Here is a 17,211-nt window from a genome sequence, read left to right on the forward strand (position 1 = left end):
GTTCATTGAGTTTTTTGAGAGAGTATATGGCGATATTTTGACTTGGGGTGTGGATATTGGGATTAAAATTTGTTTTGATGTAATTTGTTGCTGCATAGCCACCAGAATGATTTCCTGAATGTGGCATTGGATTGAGAGTTTGACATACAGAAAGAGCAGGCTAGTACCCTGGTATGTGGGATATTTGAAAGATGAGAGGTCACATTGTTTTATGCAGCTGGTTTCTCGTTGCTTCAGGAAAATAGTATAAAAAGTAATTTGTGTTTTGCTAATGTTTTGATTAGAGAAAACACTTTAGGGGAGGGTTGTGTTACAGTCAGCAGTAGATACATTTAAGACTACTGCTGTGGCAAAAGCCTAACTGTGCTTTAGATGTCAGGAACTGATTTTCAGCATCATTTAGAAATGAGTCTAAGCAGCTTGTTAGACAGAGCCCAGTTAAAATGTTTTGGGTGGTGCCAATCTTGGCGTAGTAAATGTAACAGACTAAAATGCTTCTAGTCTCCATCTTGCACAAAATGGTGCTGCAAGGTAAGTATAATTTGTATATGTAATATTTAAAGCTTTAAGTACAGCTGCCTTTTCACCTGGTTGTAGTTTTGTTTACCAGGTAGGTAAACTGGTCTGAAGACCCTTTTTAGTCATGAGCAAATAATGAAAATGTGAAAGTGTATTAAATGCAGTGTGTAACATATGTGGAAAGTAGTAATTGAACGGTTTATCATATATTTAGCCATGAGATTAAAAAAGAGAAAATGTTAATGGATAATCTTGAGGAACGGTTTATCATACATTTAGTCATGAGATTAAAAAAGAGAAAATGCTAATGGTTAATCTTGAGGCACTGGACTATAAGATATCTGGTACATGATTATAGTACATTTGTGGTAGCAATGTTAATGTGTAAGGACAGCAGAAGTGAAGCCCCTCATACATTCATTCTAAAAAAAAAATCAGCAAATGTAGAGAGTGCACCTGTATGAGGTATCTGAAATTACTGTTTCAGTATTCCTGACATAAAGGTTGTCGCCACTGACATCTGAATAGGGTACCAAAGCTTTACCTTCCTGAGGTTGTATGTCCACAAGACCTTGGCTTATACATTGGAGTATATAGACTGACGTACGAGTGTGGATCCTCAGGCTGTCACAATTCCAGCATGAACACAGGTCACGCATCCGTCGGACTGACCACTGTTTGGTCATTGGAATCTTTCATTTGTTTATACAAATAAGTGTCCTGTTGGGGAACGTTTTTACTTCATGTGGCTGAAAGTTGCTAGATGTTAGCTAGAATGACTACATGTGTGTGGCAGGCAGATTGTGTAAAAGGGCTTGCATACCTAAGTGTCTGTCTGGCGTAGGCCCAGAACTCAATCAAAAATCTTGAATCTGTCAGTCATTTGTTCCCAAAACCCTTATGTTCAGGCTTTCATCTCAGCATCTTTGTAGAGACTCTACATCTTAAATATTTGACCCAGTCCAAGATGGCTGGATCTGCATCCTCTGGCATCCCTCTTCACCAGAAGAAAAAGCTAGAGGCCCAGAGCAGATTCGCAGTCTACCATACAAGACTCCTGCGGAATCACTAAGGTTTCCGAACCTATGGTACACTAGGTTACCTCTCAGTTGACTGCTACCGAGATCCCCATTGGAGGCTGGTGTGGCTTCTAAGTCTTTGCAGATACTTAGTGAACCATGGCTCATTTCCAAAGGACCTCATGACATCCCTCCAGTTGTAGTTAGGGAAGAGATCCCAGGCTGTCTAATAGAAGTTAGACAGGGTTCCAAACTTCTGCATCTCATTCAGGCAGACATGCCTAAAGTGAGAGGAGAAGAAAAAAAAAAAACTAGACATGTGGCTTCTCCCTCAGCAGCTAGGGGAAAGGAGTGGACAAATTTCTCACAGGGAGTTTGCAAAGCTATTATGTCTTTTAGACCTCCCATCTTTGGGTCTGCTTAAGCACCGGCTACTCCTCATAAAACTCTTGGTTTCCTCTTCTGAAGAAGAAGACTATGATTATGACCATTCTCTAAATTATTCCTCTCAGCTGCTTTCTCCTAGACAAATTTCTTCAGATGAAGACTCTGTTACTGGGATTCCCCTACTGAGGAAGCTTCCTTTTGAGAGACTATTTAGAACATGAAACATTTTGAATGGCATTCCACTCTGATCTCTAATGTTCTGAAAAGGTATTACGGCTTCTTGGAAATGGGTACCCCCCTACTCCTTCTCCAGTCCCCTCCTATCCTTGAGGTTTTCTTGAGTGCCTTTCAGTCCACCTCTTCTGCACCCCATTCCCAACCATCAGCTCCTAAAAGGCCAGACATGTTTTACAAGGTGCCTAATGACCTAAAATAGTTATACAAGAATCTTGTGCCAGATCCCTCTGCAGTATGTATGTCTCTTCCAAGAAGCTCTATAAGCTTCTGCTCAGTGCTGTTGTCCCATCTACTGACAAAGATTGTAGAGCAATGGATATATGGGGAAGGGTGGTTTACCCTTCTGCTACCCTTACTTTTAGGACTTTTAACTCTGACTCAAATGACAAAGTACGTGATGTTGGTCCTGCACTCCTTAAACAGTTATCACAGGCCACTGAAATAACTAGACATAGTATTTAAGTGCAGTTTTGATGTGTAGATGTTCCTTTTAGGACATATATTGGATCTGTTTGCATGGCTTTGCAGTCAGTCTATCCCTGAGGAATTTAAATCAAAACTTTTTGACTCTGCCTTGGAAAAATAATTATTGTTTGGTCCCTAGGCTGCCAGTCTGTTCAAAACTCCCAAAGATCAAGATAAGACTATGAAAGACGGCAGACAGATTCTACTCTCCTTAATTCCTGGGTACCATAGGAACTACCCATTTAAATCTTATTTCTTAGAAGGGGTCCCAGTACATTTCAGAAACCTAGAAAATTCCTAGAAAAGGTTCTCTGACAAAAAACATAAGGAGCCTCTAGTGGGTAGCCCTCCTTTTGGAAGCAGAAATCTGACTACCTTTGCCAGCACCCCTTCCTCTGCATTCAGCCCATTACTCCTCTTTCCCAAATACTCATTTTCCCTGACCAGGTAGGAAGCTATCACCACATACAAGTAGGTCCTGTCCATCGTCAAGGATGGTATATGCCATGTACTTGGAAAATATTTCCCCACTAAAAGGCATGCCAAAGTCTCCTCCCCAACCGATTGTCCCTTCTTGCCCACATTATTCAAGACCTCTTAAATCGGGTCGCCATCAAGCAAGTCCCAAGGACTTCATGGGAAAAGGATTTTACTCCAGGATTTTAGTGCCACACAAAAGGCAGTAGAAGCCCATCCTAGACATGTCTCTTCTAAACACTTGAAAGTACCATCTTTCAAAATGCTCTGCACTCTTCTACCTTTCATTCTCCTCTCAAGCTTTTAGTGCCCCAACATCTGAAGGATGCCTTCTTGCACATGCCCATTTATTCCTCTTGCAGGATAATCCTTAGGTTTTTCTTTGTCTCCTTGCATTCTCAGTGTACTGCTCTGACTTCTGGTCTTTGTAAAGCTCCAAGGGTGTTCAGTGTGTCTAGTTCCAGTAGTAACTTTCTTTCAAATCCCTTATTTTAAGCATCTACACTTCACACTCCAACTGCTGACAGGTTTGGGTTTCACTATCAATTGCAAAAAAAAAAAAAATCCCATGCTGTCCCTACATAGGAGCTGGATTTCCTGAGCTGCTGACTGAAAACAGAAAATGCATGCTTCCCTCCCACAAGAGTCCTTCAGTTGCTTCCTGTACCTTCTCTGACTGCCAAGGAATTCCTCAGGATGCTAGGCTTCATGGCTTTGATTATACCAACACTACTCTTAGCCAGACTCCACATGTGAAAATTCTAGTGGTACTTGAAAGCACTCTGGTCCCAGCATGCTCATTCTCTAGAATTTGTCCTCCCACTTGTGCCATGCCTGAAGAAGGAAATGAATCAGTGGATTCACCAAATTTCTCAGAACCAGGGCTTCTCCTGCAGACACTATCCCCATTCAGGAAATGTTTTCAGATGTGGGGTGGGGAGCAACCCTGGGAAACCTAAAAGTCCAAGGCCTCTGGTTTCCCCTCCATAAGGACGCAACACATCAACGTCAGAGATGAGTGCTCTGATCCTGGCCCTTCAAACCTCCAGGTAATCTCTCCTTCCAGGTCCTTTGAAGCTGTTCACAGATAACACCACGGTTCTCTGGTATATGTGAAAAAGCAGGGGGAAACAGTCCTACCTACTTTGCAGATTAGCGCTCCAAGCCTAGGAGATTGCTCTTCAAACAAAGTTAAATTTAGCTGCGGTTCACATTTTATCAGCTCTGTAATATTCAGGCAGACACTTTGAGCAGATCCATGACACAAGCTCATGAGTGGATAATCCACAGGGATGTGTTTTAGGACATTCTCCACCAGTGTGGTACTCCTGAGACTGCTCTCTTTGCCTCCCCTATGAACAGACAACTTCCAAAGTTTGGTGCCAAAGTCCCACAGCTTCTGGTTTGGAAGGTGGACACCCTATCATTCTCCTAGAAGGGGATGTTTCTCTATGCATTCCCTCTTCCCCCTAATTCAGAAAGTCGTCCTGAAAATACAGAAGGACAGACCAAAAAAATCTTGTTGGTGACTCCCTTTTGGAAGCGACAGCATTGATTCTGTCTTCTGCAATTAGCCAAAGACAATCATCACAAGCTACCTCATGGGATGGGTCTACTCATACAAGGTAAGGTATCTTTCATTCACCCATATTTGGCAACACTGTACATGACCTTGTGAGTGAAGGGCTTCTGATTCCTTTCAGACACCTTTTTTTTCTGAGGATGTGCTTCTAGTCCTGCAGGAGGCCAGGAAACCTAATACAAGGAGATCCTACTTGTCAAGATGGAAGAGATTCTCCATCTGGTGGCTTAAGAGACTAGATCCATTTTCAGTGGATAATCCCTCTAGTCCTTTCTAGTGTGAACTGCTCAAGGCTGGACTGGCTTATTCTTCAGATAAAGCCCATTTATCTGCTATTTCTGCATGTCTCCAAACCAAGACCTTTGCAAGGACAGCAGGTGCTCGGGCCCAAAAAGGAAAACGTAAAAAGACAAATAGCCAGCACTCAACTGGAGCAATCATCTTTTAATTTACAAAAACAGACCGGTTTTGGCCCACTGGCCTTTTTCAATGTAAAACACCATCAGTACATATCCCACCTTATATATCCAAACATAATAGAAAAATTAAACCTCATTACACAATTACAAGTGTTCATTAAGACCAGGTGAAAAGTCCCCCCAATTTCACAATCCAAGATTTTTCTTTTCTGTTTAATGCATTATGCCAACCACATTTCATTGATCTGTGCCCAAACACTCTGTCAATAACAAATTTAAAGGTAGCTGTCTTATGCATGATATGTTTATATAAAGCATTAGCTGAATACTTATTTCTAATACTACTAAAATGTTTTAAAATGCGTAACTTTAATGGTCTGGAAGTCTGACCAACTTAAAAAGCTGCGCAAGAGCAGACTGCCAAACAGCCCAATCACTGTTACATTTACCAAACATTCTAATAGAAAAAAAAACTTAGATGTATTTCTACTTGAAAACTCTCTTGTTGGACAAATACATTTTCAGAAAGAACAATGGCCACGAGGGTAACAACCAACCACTTGTGTGCCATCTATAGTAGTTTGCACAAAATTTGTTGAAGGCAAAAAATGTTTGTAATGACTAAAATAACTAAAGTTTTTCCTTTCCGAAAAGAAAATTAACTTCTTTGACCTAATAACTCACATAATCTATCATCTGTCAAAAGGATGTCCCAATGTTGTCGTTTCAGATGTACTACTACCTATGGCAGAAATACTCACAGATTTTTAGATTGGTACAATTGTGAGTTATTAGGTCAAAGATGTTCATTTTCTTTTCGGAAAGGAAAAACTTTAGTTATTTTATTCATTACAAACATTTTTTGCCTTCAACAAATTTTGTGCAAACTACTATAGATGGCACACAAGTGGTTGGTTGTTACCCTTGTGGCCATTGTTCTTTCTGTAAATTTATTTCTCCAACAAAATAATTTTCAAGTAGAAATGCATCTAAAGCTTTTTCTATTAGAATGTTTGGTAATTGTAACCGTGATTGGGCTGATTATTTGGCAGTCTGCTCTTGCACAGCTTTTTATATTGGGCAGACTTCCAGAACATTAAAGTTATGCATTTCAGAACATTAAGTAGAAGTAGAAATAAATATTCAGCTAATGCTTTATATAAACGTGCCATCACGCATAAGACCGCTACCTTTAAATTTATTGTTAAGAGTGTTGGGGCACAGATCAATGAAAAGTGGTTGGCATAATGTAGTGAACAGAGAATAAAAATCTTGGATTGTGAAGTTGGGGGGACTGTTTTCACCTGGTCTTAATGAACATTTGTAATACTTATTTAATGGGGTTTAATTATTTCATTATGTTTGGATATATAAGGTGGGATATGTACTGAGGGTGTTTTACATTGAAAAAGGCCAGTGGGCCGAAACTGGTCTGTTTTTGTACATTAAGATGTTTGCTCCAGTTGAGTGCTGGCAATTTGTCTTTTTACATTTCTGCATGTCTGCCTTTCTTTTCCCCCTTACTTCTAAGTTAGAGGTCACACTTTTCTTAAGGGGGGGCACTATCTGGAATTTTTTGCTAAAGGAGTTTGTTTACATTTTAGTACTCTAAGTCACATGTTCACCTAGAGGCAAGGTCTTCAGAGAGCCTTTTTATCATAGTGCAGGTCAGATTACACAAACTCTAAGTGGGTGTTTAGAGGTAGTGCTTAGAACTTACAGTTGCAGTTTGTCCTTTTGTATTTTCCTTCCACCACTCATGAGCAGTTAGATTTGCTGAATGACTGGATTTTACTCAGCTGGAGATGCTGTCTTGTTGCACACAAACCTGAGGCCTCTTTAGCAATGAAGTGATAGCTACTTTACTATGTACTGTTTTTTGCAAAACTGTATCTAATTATTCAAGCCTAGGCAATAGTATTTTTCATGCTTGTGGCTACAAATCTTTTTCCCTCCATTGGCAATTATTTTTCATATGGTCTGTTATTACTGTGTGTGTGTGCGTTCATGTAGGTGCACTTTTATAATCATACAGATTGTCCCTCATTTTATAGCACAGCATTGCTTTGGACAGTTGTGCCTTGCAAAGAAACATGTTGAGTAACAAATGTCTAAATATTCTAAAAGAATAAAATATTTTGCATCTTATCTGTCAAAATGTCATGCAGCATTGGAACTGAATCTAATCACTGTTCCAAAAGTATTTTCTCATTAGCTGATGCTGTATGTTGTCCTTCAGAAATCACACCATAATTATTTGTCTAATAGTGATTCCATCCTACTGGATTTCTTTCCTCACTTTTTTTTGTCATTCATTGTGGTAAAATGTTTTCAGATTTCACACATTTCCTGAATGATTGAAGTAGTTAGTTTACACTGATTAGCATTTCAAAGTTGAAGCAAATGCAGTCTATACATTTCACCATATACTTTTCAGTACCATTCCTAGTATATTACAGCAGGTAATTACAGGGGTACTTTTACTAAGGCAGTAAAAATTCAAGTGCTGTAACCAAAATCTCATGCCATCAATAATCCTATATTTTGACAAGTTTATAGTAGCTATCTTTCTATGTATGTAACACATAATCTGTTTATATTCATGTGGTTTAATAAGTTCATAGGTAGGTACTAGGCTATTGGCCCTAGGGCCTATAGAAGCCTAGCCAAAAAGGTACCCTGGCTTTCGCCACCCAAGAAAATGATTTTCCTGTGCCCCTGTTGAGCAGAGCCACAGAAGTGATCTCTGGGGTGAAATTTCCCATTTCCCATCCAATCATCAAGATCTTTCTTGAAGAGTGCTAATGAGGAGCTTTGTTTGATATAGATAGGTAGTTTGTTCTAGAGTATGGGAAGTCTCTGGGATAGGAATCTATCCCTCCAGCATGTTCTGTCTATTGTGGTGACAAGGTTTAGGGCCCTAGAGTGGTGTAGTTAGGAAGGATTGGGATTTCTTAAGTGGAGCATGTCCAGCAGCTCTGGGTTTAACATAGCTTTGTATGTTATGCAGAGATTGCCTCTGAGTAGGCGATATGCGACGGAGTAAAGCTGGAGTTTTTTTAAACTGTCTGCGTATTGCATCTGTCAATGCCGGTAATCCTCTTTGTGAGGTATTGCTGCAGCCTTTCCAGTTGTAGATGTCTTGTGAGGTACATACCAAAAGGGGCATTGTACTCTAATGGGTCTGAGTGATGAGTAGAGGGGAACAATTGCCTCTTTTTTCCTGGATGAGAAACCTTCTGTGATGAGATGTGCCACTTAGAAGCATTTCCTGACTACTATGGCGATATGATTATCAAAGGAGAGACTACTGTCCACCAGTGTCCCAAGGTCTCTTATCACACTTGGTGTTAAGTAGGACTACCGCGTATGTGGTAGTTCATGGGTACAGAGTTTTTACCAAAAGGGAAGACTATGCACTTTTTGGCATTGAGCTTGAGGCCATGGCTTTGACACCAGGCTTCTGTCTAAGTGAGGCCCTTTTGTAGGATGTCCACATCGTTAGGAGTTGCGATTGTCTCCTAGTTTGAAGTCATAAGTCATCTGCAGACTTCACTAGCCAAAGACCTTCTGTGTTGATCTTTACTTCAGAAAAGTGGATACCAAACAGGAGAGGACCCAGGACAGAACCCTGTGGTACTCCACTTGTCATTGGTCTTAAGTCTGATTTGGAGTCTGCTACTTTCACAGTGTGGGTTCTGTCAGTGAGCCAATTGACAACCCATCTTGTGACAGGGATTTATACCTAGTTTAGTGAGTTTATCTATAATTCCAGAGTGGGGGATGGTGTCAAAAGCCTTGGCAAGATCTAGATAGGCTGCGTGAACCACCTTACCCTCATCTGTAGCTTTGGTGACTGCTTCAAATTAGTCTGTCAAGTTTGAGACATGATCTGCCTTTTACAAACCCGAACTGGGTGGGGTCCAGAGTTTGGAGATTACAAGTTCCATGATGATATGTTCCATGGCCTTGCAGACCAGGCTCGTCAGGCTAATGGGGCAGTAGTTCCCGGGGTCCGTGGTGGATCCCCCTTTGTGGAGTAACCGTCGCTGTGCACCATTCAGTGGGCACAAAGCCTGAGGTGAGGCTATGATTGAACATGGTACTTAGGTGGGATGCCAGTTCGTTCTGTAGTTTGTGTAGAACGCAGCCTGGGATGTTGTCGGGTCCCATGGATGCTGTGTTCTTGGCTTTGGAGAGTATGGTTTTTACCTGTGCAGCCGTGATTACAGGAACTTTACATTCTTCTGTTATAGGGATAGTCCCTTTAGGGGGATGAGAGGGGGGAGTAAAGTTAGCACTGAACCTATCTGCCAAGATGTTGGCAATTATCAGTTGGTTCTGTGTATTTAGTGCCATTGTGCTATAACTCAGAGCAGATCTGAGTATTGCCCTTGAGATTCTTGACATAGCTATAGAATGCTTTGTGGCTCTCTTTAGAAACAGTGGCGCTTTTTGTTTTTGTAACTACCTTTGGAGAATTTTATGAGGGATCTCTGCTTCTTACTGAGGCTGACCAGGGAGATGTTCTTTGTGTTTCACTGTTGCAGTCATTACATTTGGGTTATCTGCTTGCAGCAGCCCTCAGTCGGTCTGATTAAGTCTTGGGTCCTGCGTTGGATGCTGTCCCTTCTTTATGACGTCTGGTCGTCTGGTATAAAACATGCAGCCGACGCTATTACCCAAGTCTTTCTTGCCGTGCAGTGCCCGAAGCAGAAGCAGTTCGCAAGTGCCGGTTGGCCGACTCCTGAAATTTTCGTTTTTGAGTTTCAGAACTGAAGACTTCAACTAAAGCTAAGTACCCTGTTGGGGAAACTTTTTTTTCTTGCTCCTTACCGATGTCAGAAACCTGATTCAATGACTTGCTTTTAAAACTTCCAAGCAGTTCCCAACTGAATGCTCCTTTAGGCGGAAAGATTGGTCTGCAGGCCAAAAACTGGGAATTCCTTACCCAGGACAAATGGGTTTTAAATAGTGTCCCAAGGATGCAGATTTCACTTCCACACGTTACCACCAAGCGGGTGGCCAGATCTACCCCCAAATCAGTGGGCAGAGACCCATAATCAAGTTCTCTCTCTCTCTTAAGCATGGGGCTATTCAGTTGGTACCAGAAGAGGAAAAGGGACAAGGTTTCTATTAGAGATTTTTCCTGGTACCCAGAAAAGGCAATACATGGCGTCCTATCCTGGACCTTTCTACTCTAAACACTTTACTGGTGATTCCCAAATTCGAAATGATGACTCTTCAGCTGCTTCCTATGCTAGCCAAAGATGCATGGTTGGCAACACTAGACTTGAAAGAAGCATACCCGCACATCCCTGTCAGAGTTTTGCCGAAGATACCTACACTTCAAAGCAGGCTACATGCACCATCAGATGTTCGTGTTTCACTGTTGCAGTCTTTACACTTGGGTTATCCTGCTGGCAGGCGACCTGCAGTCGACCCGAGTTCCAAAGTTTGTCAGGCGTTGGTTGCTGTTTCCTCTTCCCTGACGTCAGGGGTATAAAAGTTGCAACCGACGCCGTTTTCTTCAGTCTTTCTTGCCACGCGGTGCCCGAAGCAAAAGCAGTTCGCAAGTGCCGGTCGGCCGACTCCTGAGATTTTCGAATTTGAGTTTCAGAACCAAAGTCTTCAATAAAGCTAAGTACCCCGTTGGGGAAACTTTCTTGCTCCAGACAGATGTCAGTAAAAGTTAATAATTGTATTTCTTGTGGGAAGCAAAAACCTCATAAGGACTTTCACTCTTACTGTATTCCTTGCCTAGGCCCTGACCACGATGTTGCCAGTTGTCGGTTTTGTGCTAGATTAACGCACTAGTAAACATTGGTTCGATTTTGCTTTACATTATTTTGGCCGAAGGTTTAATTGCATAATGCCGTCGGAACAACCGACTACCGGAATTTATAAAAAAACGCAAAGACAAAGAAAAGGACAGGCATCCGAGGTCCAAAACTGATGAAGCCTGTTCAGTTCTAGTCGCCGGTTCTCAGTGAGGTGCTTTCGCACCCCCTGACATCCGCTACCTCAGAGCCACAGTCCGTAACAGACAGCCACGTGGAAACACCCGAGGCCTGTGGAAACTCAGGGTATTGAGCCTACGGAAACTATTTCCTCAGATGGGTCCGGAGCCACTGAGCAGGCCTCGGCTTTTGAGGGTGTTTTCAGACCTTCACAGCTTACAATTAAGCCCACTACAGCAGCCAAGGCAAAGTCAAAAACACCATTAAAGACAAGGAAACAAGTACAGCATTCTCCTGAACAGTCATCCATGCCAAAGAAACAGATGCGTAAAATGGCCGAAGACCTAATTACTCTAATCAGGGGTTCCCATCCACCTCCTGACAAAAGGCCTAGGCAAGACACTGGCTATGATTGGTCTGACCAGGTTTCCATTTCCTCTGATTCCTCTTCTGATCAGGGATATTCTCTCCCTCTCTATGAGGGCTCTGATGCAGAAGAGTCTATATCTTCAGCCTCTCTGCCTGAGGATTATTCTTTTGGGGAAACCCTGCACACCATGAGGGAGCATTTCCACTGGGAGAGCCAGGATTATTCAGAATCCAAGAAAAGGCTCCGAGACTTTCTTTTATTGCCTCAGCAAAGGCCCCTGGCTATCAAAATTCATGCCTCAGCCATTTCAGCACAGAGCCCCACCCCCTCTTCTCTCACCCATTGCTCAAGCAGTTCCTCAGAGGGACCAAAAATTTAAGGTCACCCAGGAGAGCTCCAACTCCAGCCTGGGACCTTAACTTTATCTTGGAGAAACTCACTCTTCCTCCTTTCGAGCCAGCTGCTACTGCAGATTTAAAATTCCTTTCCTGGAAAACAGCTTTCCTTTTAGCAATCACTTCTGCAAGAAGGGTATCTGAATTACAGGCCCTTATGGCAGTGGAGCCTTTCACCATCTTTCATGTGGACATGGTGTCCTTCAGAACCAATCACTCCATGCCCAAGGTGGTATCCAGTGTGGCTCATAAGTCCATTCATTTGCCTACCTTCTTTCCTAACCCACAAGACAAAGGGGAACAGATACTGCACTCCTTAGATGTGCACAGGCAACTTGCGTTTTACTTAGCAGGACTAAACCTCAAAGGAAATCTGAACTGCTGGTGGCATTTGCTGCAGGGACAGAGGGGAAAGCTATTTTAAAGCAAACCATTTCAAAATGGATAGGCCACAACATTCATTTCTGCTATAAGCACCATGGGAAACCTATCCCACAGGGCAGCAGACCCCATTCAACCAGGGCTGCATCTACTTCCACAGCCTTTCTCAGGGGCGTTCCTACCAGGGACATCCTAGAAGCTGCTGCCTGTAGTTCTGTACATACTTTCACCAAGCATTATCATTTGCCAATTTTCTCTAAATCCAGAGCTGGCTTTGCCACTGCAGTCTTGCAGGGTCTTATAGCTTGTCCTAATTCTATGTCCTCCTCCCAACCTTAACTTAGGGAATCTACCCAAATGCAATGACTGCAACAGTGAAACACGAATATCATAGTACAGTTGTGTACACTTGCCATAAATGTAGATGTTAGTGTATTCACTGTTGTAGTCCTGGTTACCCACCCTTCAGCCCCCTTTCTTCTTTTGGCTATACCCTCTACTCTCCCTTACTATGCTCAAAAATCTTTTTGGTGTATTTGCTTTTTTGTTGGAGTTTTATCCTTGTAATTATAGATTTAATTGCTTCCCATTAGGGGGCACCTGACATTTGAGGCAAGAAAAACTCATTTAATAGCGTTGGCTGCATGTTTCATACCCCTGACGTCATGGAAGAATGGACAGCATCCGACGCAGGACCCAAGACTTTGTTAATCAGGCCAACTGAGGGCTACTGCAAGCAGATAACCCAAATGTAATGACTGCAGCAGTGAATGCACTCTAACATCTGCATTTATGGTAAGTGTACACATCTGTACTTTCCTCCAATCATGGGATTTTGCTCTTTTTTGCAGCAGTTTATTTTTTCTGTTGTAGAGTTTGTTTACGGCAGGGGACCACCAGATTGGCTTCCTTTTTTTTTGGAGGATTGCATCTCTGTTTTGTAACAGATAGCACGATCCATGCACTCGTGTAAGTGCTTATAACGTGCATTTGTGTAGGGTTCCGCAGTCGTACCTCTATTGTTTGTCTGGATGGGTGCCGCGAAGTTTGCCACTTCTGTCTTAAGCATGAAGTTGGTTTTGGAGGAATTATTTATGATGGTTTCCCTAATGGGGGTGGGGCGGGATGTGGATGTCTGGGATGATTATCTTGTGGTCTGATCTGACCAACTAGGAATTGACTTGTGGTGTGGAACACCGGTCACCCATGTTGGTAATGACCAGGTCTAGGATATTGCTGCCCCTGGTGGGGGCGTGGATAAGTTGATCCAAGGCATTGGAATTTCTGAATACCAGAAAACGTTGCGCAAAAGATTTGGTACATAAGTAGTATTCCCAGTTAATGGTGGGGTAGTTGAAATCTGCTAATATTAGGGTGTTGGGTTGTACCCTAATATTTTCCAGTACATCAAGAAATGAGTAGGAATCCTGGGGCATGTTGGGATCTGAAGCAAACTACAATTTGGATTGCGGTCTTGCCCAGAATTAGTTGCACTTGGATGAGCTTTTCTCCCCGGGCCTCTGCTGAAAATGGACCTACGTCCAGTCGGACACTCCCAGTCAACAAATGTAAATAAAAATTATGCTGAGCAACTAGCCTTGAGGTCTGGCTATCCTTAATGAATATGGACACGCCTCTGCCTTTAGTGTTTCGGTCCAGGTTAGGTGGCCGAAATGTGTGGTATGAATTATAGCCTTGTAATGCAGGGGTGCTGTCTGGAGCCTTGTACCAGGTCTCTGTAACTGCACAGATGTCTGTGTTCTCCGTTTTAAGGAGTGCCTCAAGAGAGTACTTTTTGAGGTTTAGACTTCTAGCTTTGAGTAGCATTACCCTCAGATTTTGCTTGCTTATACCTGTTACAGTGATGAATTTGTCTTTTGAACCTTGCCTAAAAAAAGCACTTATAGGGGTGGCAAGAACCTTATCCAGTATCCGGAATCCCAAGGGCGACAGGTGTGGGCCATCTCTGGAAAAGCATCATGGTCTGTCGATCATGTCATCCCAGGCAGACAGATACTGGATCCCCTTAGAATGACAACAGAAGCTTAGTCAATTGTTGAGGTCAGTCATTTTGTCCTTGTACTGTGGTATCATTTTGGATGATGGCAGGATGCTACTCAGGGCTAGGGTCATACCTGCCTGAGCTACAAGACTGGAGACAAAAACAACCTCTACATGTGTTACTGAATGTCTATAAATTTCAGATATGCTACACATCTGATAATGCAGGTGAATTGGGGAAACTGTTTGCAATGCATATAACTGTTGCAGAAGTGCACTTCAAGGTTACTACCGTCGAAAACTCGTATGTTACCTGCTAGATAACAAACTGGTTAATGGGTGTAGCCAACTGTACTGTTTGGGAGGCATGCTCTCTTTAAAAGTTACAGTAATCAAGGATATGTCTTTCTTGAGCTACCCAGACAGCCTTAAAGCACTTTGCTTTTTTCTGTTTTCCTATAGACTCTAGCGAGGTAATCTGTCAAACCTACATAGCCTCAAACGATCCAGTCTACTGTCACATCCGCAGAACTAGTAACATTGTAAATACCTGTTCAAGAGAACTCGTCTTCTACCATAACATAAATAGGCCCTGCTGGCAAGGTAGTTATATGTCCCAGCGAATCTCCCATTAACAGAATAGCCTTCCTTTGGATATAAAGCAAAGTAGCTCCCTGACCCTCTTCATGCATAACCTGGATGCATGGATGGGCATTCACAATTACAGTCTAGGTCTGGCCCCTGAAGCTGTCATTGAAGGTGGCCTAAAACTAGATATAAATTAGTCATGCCACTGGGTACTTAAAATGTGTTATTGTGGCCAGGCTACTGATGCTCCTCTGGTTTAATAGACCTACTGTTGACCCATGAATCTATGAACCTAAATGTGCACACTTCTTTCATTTTGGCATCACCAAACGCTAGCAAATCAGTATCCTTCACCAGACCCATGAATGGTATTCACAGACCTTATAAATCATCTGTGCAATCGGCTACATGATGGCATCACATAAGTGTTTTGCACTTCAGAGAAGTGACAAAACCTAAAAACATATATAGATGGAGTACTGTCATCCATGAAAGACCTTAGCATGACATGAATGAGCAACAATATTTACATAAGGCCTGCTAGTACACTTCTGGATGACCCAAACCATGCAAGCACACCCCCAGCCCCTGAATGAGAAATAGTATACTCACACTAAATGTATTGTCTACACAGCTAGACTGAAGATATCATGCCAGTGACAGAACAGTGTTCCCACTCAATATGTCACCTCTGGTGATTGCTCTCATTGCTATGCATTAATGATGAACCCTACAGCACCACACATACCACACCCCATACCCAAATGCATCAAATGAAAACAAGGCCATGTTGTCTCAGTCCAAGTATAGGACTGCCATCACCTTGTCAAATGTCCACAACAGTACACACAAGGTATGGCAAGTGTGTTGATGTCACATTTTAGGTCTTTGCAAATGTCTGACATAATACTGAGGCTCAGTTAAACATTGAATGGTAATGTAGCCATAATTACTTATTATGCAATACAGTACTATTATGCCAGGTAGTATAACATTCATACACTGAACACTGTATACATACTTTTCTGTCAGTTAACTTTCTCAGCAACACAGTTCTGCCATTATCCTACACTGTGGAATTATACTTTTAGGTACATCTGGGTGCTGACTAGCCTGCATCACATTACTGTACTGTTCTTGTGCGTGTTGTCTCTAACTCTGTGTGTGTGTGTTGTCTCTAACTCTGTGTGTGTGTGTTGTCTCTAACTCTGTGTGTGTGTGTTGTCTCTAACTCTGTGTGTGTGTGTTGTCTCTAACTCTGTGTGTGTGTGTTGTCTCTAACTCTGTGTGTGTGTGTTGTCTCTAACTCTGTGTGTGTGTGTTGTCTCTAACTCTGTGTGTGTGTGTGTTGTCTCTAACTCTGTGTGTGTGTGTTGTCTCTAACTCTGTGTGTGTGTTGTCTCTAACTCTGTGTGTGTGTGTTGTCTCTAACTCTGTGTGTGTGTGTTGTCTCTAACTCTGTGTGTGTGTGTTGTCTCTTAACTTTGTGTGTGTGCATATAACGAATAATCAGTGAATTTGTACAAAACATCGAACAAACTCTTTGGTGATTTTGGTGATCATCATTATCACCACCTACATCATCTAAAATAGTAATGGTAAATGTAAATCATGCTCTGTGACTGTTTGTACCTGCATAGTTGCATACATACCTCAATGTATAATTCAATACGCATTCATACGTAGGTGTATATATGCCAATCTTTGGGGGTTTTGTTTGCCTGAGTAATGTGCATGCATACGCCTATGTGTATCCATGCACATAGGCAATTTATTCACATAAGTATACATCCTGTAATTAACAGACATGGTTGATAGTACCATCCATATTCGCGGATACCAAAATAAAATATTTTCATGTTCACCCACAGATATGGTGCTTATGAAGTAGATGTTAATGACCACACAAATTTTCACACTCGTGATTGTGCTACAAATATATCTGAATTGGATATGCCCTGCATGCATACCTCTCAACTGTACAGATTTTTGCAGAATGTCCAGATTTCTGCCTCTCTTTTTTTTTTTTGCAAATCACTGAGGACTGAAGTAAAAAATGAGACATTTGAGTGTCAGACATTAGACCCTTCAGAAAATCCATGCTAATGCAAAACCTGTTAGTCTATTAATTTTCTAAGTTTGTAAAAGCAGTATTTAAAAAAGGTCCTTATTTTGGGGCCTTTGTCCTCCCATTATTTGTCTTTGTCCAGATTTCTTGCTCGAAGAGGTTGAGAGGTATGCCTGCATGATGACACTTAATGCAAGGTATGGCCTTGTACATTGTGCTATTTTCAATTTTTGAATACACGCCTACAGTGTTTTATGTCATGTAAGAGTGCCAGCAATGTACACAGATTAAATGGTACCTGTAATCAAACATTTAATTGTGCATTTTAATAAAAACGTAAAAC

At 41.9% G+C, this 17,211-nt stretch overlaps 1 protein-coding gene across 1 annotated transcript in view; it reads left to right on the plus strand.

Annotated features, from left to right (window-relative positions):
• Nucleotides 1-17,211, plus strand: part of POM121 (POM121 transmembrane nucleoporin) — a 1,129,064-nt gene that overhangs the window by 922,568 nt on the left and 189,285 nt on the right. The gene's annotated exons all lie outside the window — the stretch shown is intronic.

Source organism: Protopterus annectens, chromosome 13.part0, assembly GCF_019279795.1.
Source record: "Protopterus annectens isolate FY-2018-M chromosome 13.part0, PAN1.0, whole genome shotgun sequence".
Classification (NCBI taxonomy): domain Eukaryota; kingdom Metazoa; phylum Chordata; order Ceratodontiformes; family Protopteridae; genus Protopterus; species Protopterus annectens.